This window comes from Notothenia coriiceps, unplaced genomic scaffold, assembly GCF_000735185.1.
Source record: "Notothenia coriiceps isolate Sejong01 unplaced genomic scaffold, NC01 NC01_scaffold00036633, whole genome shotgun sequence".
In the NCBI taxonomy this organism is placed as follows: Eukaryota; Metazoa; Chordata; class Actinopteri; order Perciformes; family Nototheniidae; genus Notothenia; species Notothenia coriiceps.
In genome coordinates this window covers 6,865-13,142 of record NW_011369334.1, presented here as the reverse complement: position 1 = coordinate 13,142, position 6,278 = coordinate 6,865, and the positions used below count along the sequence as shown (strand labels likewise).

Genomic DNA, 6,278 nt, shown 5'->3' with positions numbered 1-6,278 from the left:
TCGCAATTCGATTTTTTCCCCAAATCGTGCAGCCCTAAAGAGAAGTCCTTTACAAATGAAGCTTTGTTGTATTATCTTACTTTAAAGTGGACCTATCATGCTATATTTGAATAATATAGTGTAGGACCATACCTATATAAGGCATATTTATACTTTTTATTTTTCAAAATACCAAACAGATCATGCATTTTAGCCATTCCTCATTTCGCTCAATTGAACACTGTCTTTGCATCATGGGCTGATTCTGTGAGTACAGCACCATCTACAGGCCTGGCATATGTACTACAGCGTCTCCAGCGCTTTCCAACGGCAATGTCCGTGGCTGTCTCCTCCTGATTGGTGGAGTTGGCCCAATAGCCGTAGCGCCACTTCTGTGACGTCATAGAAGTGTTCAAATCTGGATCAGTCTGTATCAGATCCGTTGCAGCCCCTTTTTTAGAGATTTGGGTATGGAGGAAAATAGAGAGGGTTGTGTTTTCTGACTCTTGGTGAGTTCCCTGGAACACCGGGGACACATATTCATGTATAAAAGACGTACAAAAGTGCATTTTGCACGATAGGTCCCCTTTAAGTATAGTCATTTCAAGACACTTTTCACAAAGAGGTCTGTGGGTGATCTTGACCAGGTCCTTTTTTGCCCCTTTGACAAAAAGCTGAGTGCCATTTACTTCTATTATATTGGAGAGAAGGCAGACCTAGCACTATAGTTGGAAGAAGAGTGAACTCTCCTTTTTAAGTTGACACAAAAAATAGCTAGTTAGTGCAGTATTCCGAAATGAGACTCAGAATCAGATTTGAGATAAATGACACGTGTACTGCTGGGACCTGGTGGAGGTACGCTTTCATTCAGCCTCATAGTGCATTTTATAGAATGGGTTACCTTTAGCATTTTACACAACCTTAACTTATAAACAGTAGGGTTTAAGAATAGTTATTTTAAGACATTTTTCACAAAGAGGTCTGTGGGTGATCTTGACGAGGTCATGATTTCACAATAAAAACTTTGCTGAGTTTTTTTAAAATATGTTGTTTTTGCCACTTTGACAACAAGCCGAGTGCCATTTACTTCTATTATAGTGGAGAGAAGGAAGACTAGCACAAAAGTATCGTAAGAAAAGTATGTCTTTTGATTTTGGCGTGAACTCTCCCTCTTAAGTTGACAAAAAAATAGCTAGTTGGCTCGTAGTGCAAATCCTTATATTTTCACTCCAAAATGAGACATTTATCCACCAAATGTTTGATAAATAATGTCTAACCTTATGTTAGAAACACACATTGTTAGTGTTCTGAAAGCATGTGTTGTGTGTCTTCCTGCAGGGATCTCTTTCGCTGAAGCTTCCTGTGGGGAAAGCTGTCGTCCAATCACTGTCCTTCCACCCCACAGAGACCCGCCTCCTCACCGCCATGGAGGGGCGTGTCCAGGTGTGGGGGGCGGAGCCTGAGGAGGAGGAGGAGGAGGAGGAGGACGCCATGGCCACGGCCACGTAGAGGTGGAGGAAATATGAGTTTGCATCGTGAGAAGATTGTATTTTCTATCATAACAATTAAATACTCAACTTTCAACACCATCGACCTCATGGTGGCATAAAAACCTCTTACTTCCATGTTTAGTTTTTGAGTCACAAGGCGTCGTTGGAAAGAAATAAGAATATTCAGAAAACATAAATCTCTCAAAAGCAGTGTTTGTAACCTTTTAATTGGACTAAACATTTTCATTTTTTTTGCTAGAAGTGAGTTATTTAAATCTACTGCTTTGATTTAGATAACTTCAGATATCTGGATGATCTTATTGGTTCATTTCTTCATTAAAATGTAATTCTCCTAAGATTGAAGCTATTGCTAAACATAGTTTAATACAAAAACTACAAAGTAAAAACAACCTTTTAGAGGCTTTGGTTCACAAATGTACAGAAAACATGACCTGGATTTGGATTTAAGTGGATGATAGTTATTTGCACACGACTTTGATTTTTGTCTGTGTGCAAAACTTCTATTTTTGTACAAAACGTTAAATAAACCTGTTTTTCATGTCATTTCTCTCTTTATACTAATCATACTAACACCAACACTGTTCTGTACAAATGTGTCTTTATTAGGAGCTGAACACACAATGAACATATTACAAAATAAGTTAATCAGCACAACAAAAGAATGGCAACAAATAAATAAATAACTTATCTTGCATAAATACATTTTTTTTAAGAATCAGTCTGAATTTTAAAGAACTTCACTCGGCTGGGTTTGTTGTTTGTACGCAGCTTCGTACATTGAATCCATCGTCTAATAACCCCACAATTGCACTTTAGAATCCAAATAAATACAGTTTATTTACAAAAACAATCAAGTAGCTTGTAGTTGAATAATGTCTCGTTTCAGTTTCACCTTTCTGTCAGAAAACTAGGTATCGTAATAAGGCAGCTTGCATTTGCCGGGCTCTTTTCTAATAACTGATTATATATTTATTGCCAACGTCAGACAAGAAAAACTCCCTTCACTCTGCAAACTGTTCATGAACTAAAAAAAGAGCCATATTTTCTGCATTGGGAGTACTTCTTTAAAGCCTGCAACCGCCAAAGGTCGTAAACTTCTAATCCCGTTGAGGCCCGTTAGATCACCAGCTGAAGTCAGAACACTTAAATCAACAACCCTGGATTCATGGGGTCTCACCTACAAGTGAGAGGGGAAATAGCTTAGAAGTTTGCTCATTCATTTTGACATAAATAAGCTCCCAAGAACAGGTTTCAGCTGTCATTTAGGGACACAACTCATCATTTACAGACACTATGATACAAACATATCCTCACAAATTGTCCCAATGCATCCCTTTCCCCCCGTTTACAGGTCTCTTATCAGGCAAAATGCACTTTTCAATGTCCTTTATACATAAATATGTGTCCCCGGTGTGTCAGAGAACAAAACCCTCTCTCTTTTCGTCCGTACCCAAATCCCAACAAACGGGGGAACAACGGAGCTGATCCAGATTTGCTGCTGATATGACGCAATATCGGAAATATGGACTGGCTTTACGCCCACGCTAAATAGCATGATAGGAGATGTAACTTATAGTAGGGTTAAAGAATAGCTATTTCAAGACATTTTCCACAAAGAGGTCTGTGGATAATCTCATGATTTCACAATAAAGACTTTTTTGTTAAATGTGTCCTCACAAATGGTCCCAATGCATCCCTTTCCCCTCGTTTGAATCATCAAATAGCATGATAAGAGACCTTTAAAGGACCAACCCTGGATTCATGAGGTCTCATGAGTGAGAGGGAAAATAGCTTAGATGTTAGCTCATTCATTTTTACATAAATAAGCTCCCAAGAACAGGTCTCAGCTGTCACTTAGGAATACAACTCATCATTACACTGTGATACAAACGTATCCTCACAAATTGTCCCAATACATCCCTTTGTCCCCGTTTCAATGACCGACGCTCAGCCCACGCAGCTGCAGCCGGCGGCCGACAGCTTCTCCACCTTGTGCCAGCGGTGGGAGTTATCGAGGAAGGCGATGTCCTCGTGCAGCGTGGGCCGGCAGCAGGGCGCGTGGTGGTGCTCCCTCACATCTCCGGGCAGCACGCCGCTCTGCAGCAGGTTGCTGAGCGTCAGGTCGTGGTTGTTGCGAGCGTGAGGGCACGTCCCGCTGCAGTACTTGAAGAGGACCGTCTCGTCCGAGTCGTAGCCGAGGCCCAGGTGCCGGACCTGAAGCAGTACGGAGCGCAGGCCGCACGGTGAGGCCAGGGCGGAGCGGCGAGACCGGGCCGGGACGAGGGGAGCGGGGGAGGGTTCAGAGGCTAAGAGTCCAGATGCTCCGAGTCCAGATGCTCCGAGTCCAGAAGCTCCGAGTCCAGAGGCTCCGAGTCCAGAAGCTCCGAGTCCAGATGCTCCGAGTCCAGAGGCTCCGAGTCCAGATGCTCCGAGTCCAGAAGCTCCGAGTCCAGAAGCTTCAGCAGATTCATCCCCGTTGTGTGAAGAAGATGCTGTTTCTTGTTTGTGATCTGGAAAAGGAAGAAAGTGTCAAATCTTATGAACAGAAATCAATCAATCAATCACATTTTATTCATATGGCGTAATCAGGGCCGCCCCTCCCTACACGCAAATGCGGTGCAAGAATGCGCGCCACAATTTCCCCGCAGCGAGGCTCCGGCACTAAAAGTTCACGAGCGTGCTCTACNATGCTGTTTCTTGTTTGTGATCTGGAAAAGGAAGAAAGTGTCAAATCTTATGAACAGAATTCAATCAATCAATCAATCAATCAATCACATTTTATTCATATGGCGTAATCAGGGCCGCCCCTCCCTACACGCAGAACACACAGAGTGCGTAGGGCCTCATCTTATGCGCAAATGCGGTGCAAGAATGCGCGCCACAATTTCCCCGCAGCGAGGCTCCGGCACTAAAAGAGTTGTGTACAGACCCGGGGGGCCTCATAACACAATCTGACGTAGGGCAACAAGTTGGCCAGGGGCAGCCATGGGTGTAATATCACAAATTACACATTTGTCTCAGGGGGCTTTACACTATGTACAGCATACTGTCTTTGGACCGTCACAGTAACGGGTAAAAAAAAACACAATTTAGAGAGAAACAAAAAAGGACTATTCTGCTCATCTTCACCCTCTGTCTGAAACCAGAGCCCAGTCTGCTCTGATTGGTTAGCTGGCCGCCTCTGTTGTGATTGGTCAACCTCTTAGACATGTCCCGCCCCTTAGCCTATCACGTACAATGTGTTGGAGCACTAGCCAATAGAAGCGAGTGTGTTACATAGTGATGTCACTATGTTCAAGTAAACAAAGGAGTCCAATGGAGGCATCTCAGGGGTGAGAGAAGCTCCCTCCGAAGGAACGCAGAGATTTAAGCCTTTGCAGACCATTTACATGCACACAAACCTATAGAACACACTACAGGGAAGGGGAAACGGACAGACGTGCAGTATGTTTTTATATTTGAAAGATAACAAAATACAAAATAGACAAATCCAAATGACAAAACGGTTAAATTCCCTGGTAGAAAATATATGAAAAAGCAAACAATATCAAGCTTAAATGCAGGTAATTTACACTCAGAACCACTTCTTAAGATGCGAAAAAGTCAAAAAGTATATATTATTTCCATAAGCCATATCTAACACATTACCGGTGCTCTCAAAGCAAGATTTTAGCCAAACGGTCACAGGTCGCGAGCCTCCCAAAAAGAAGAATAGGGCCTCTTTAAAAAAGCACAGACAGACGTGCAAAAGATGTGTATCGATAAAGTTACAACATAGACAATCCAAATGACAAAAAGTTCAATTCCCTGATAGAAAATTAATATCAAGCTTAGATGCGAGTATTTTACAATCAGAACAACTTCTAGAGACGCCGAAAAAGTCTACATTTGTGTCTCGAAGCCATATTTAACACATTACTCTCAAAGCAAGACTTTAGCCAAACGGTCAGAGGTCACGACCCTCCCTTCAGAATCAGAATACCTTTATTAGTCCCACAGAGGGGACATTCCCATTGAGCCAAAGACAGCTTAATGTTACCTAAGTGGCATGCATTAAAACAAAAAGGAAAGATAAAAAAATATATATATATTAAAGATGAAAAAAAAGCTAAATTACAATTGACAAAAAACACAAAAAAGTAACCCACCCAGGACTCACCAATCAACGATGGCAGAGAGTGGCCCTCGCCCCTCTGGACGTAACACAGAACCAGGATCAGCTTCAACAGGACCCTCATGGCTGGAGTCTGCTCTCCGTCCGCTCAGTCTAACAGACACGTGTGTGTGTGTGTGTTTGTGTTTGCCAGCGAATGTCTGCGTGATGATGCTTAAGATGCAGACGACCTCCAATATATAGCCCTGGGAGATGAAGGGGGGTTGAAGGGATGATGAGGAGGTGAGAAAGGGGGGAGACAGACGTTAACCCGTCCCACCTTAACCTGACAGGAGCGGGCGCTTTACCCAGAATCCATCCTGTTCAGATTATCTAATTGGTGTAAATCAACGGTTTATTGTCGACTTTCCCCCCAGATGTTTTTCCAGAGGCCCAGGTGATGGTGGATTTGTGGATTTTGCTGAAGTTTTGGGGCTTCTTAAAAGCTCCCAAGGAGTGGATAATGGTGTCTCATCGATGATGCTAAATGATGAATGAGTCAGTAGGGTTGGGAAAATACATTCTGTTACGATTACTAATTTCCTGTAAATATAATCGGCAACCTAATCTGAGTACACACCAAGATATTTAGGATCAAAGATGATTGTATTAATAGGAAAATATGCCTTTCATTT

The 6,278-nt window shown here is 42.6% G+C and overlaps 1 long non-coding RNA gene across 1 annotated transcript; it reads left to right on the top strand.

Annotated features, from left to right (window-relative positions):
- The first annotated feature begins 795 nt into the window (after positions 1–795).
- On the top strand, positions 796–2,033 carry LOC104964097 (uncharacterized). Its single transcript, XR_800381.1, has 2 exons — positions 796–834; positions 1,318–2,033. It is a non-coding gene; the product is annotated as an uncharacterized lncRNA (long non-coding RNA).
- Positions 2,034–6,278: the final 4,245 nt, after the last annotated feature.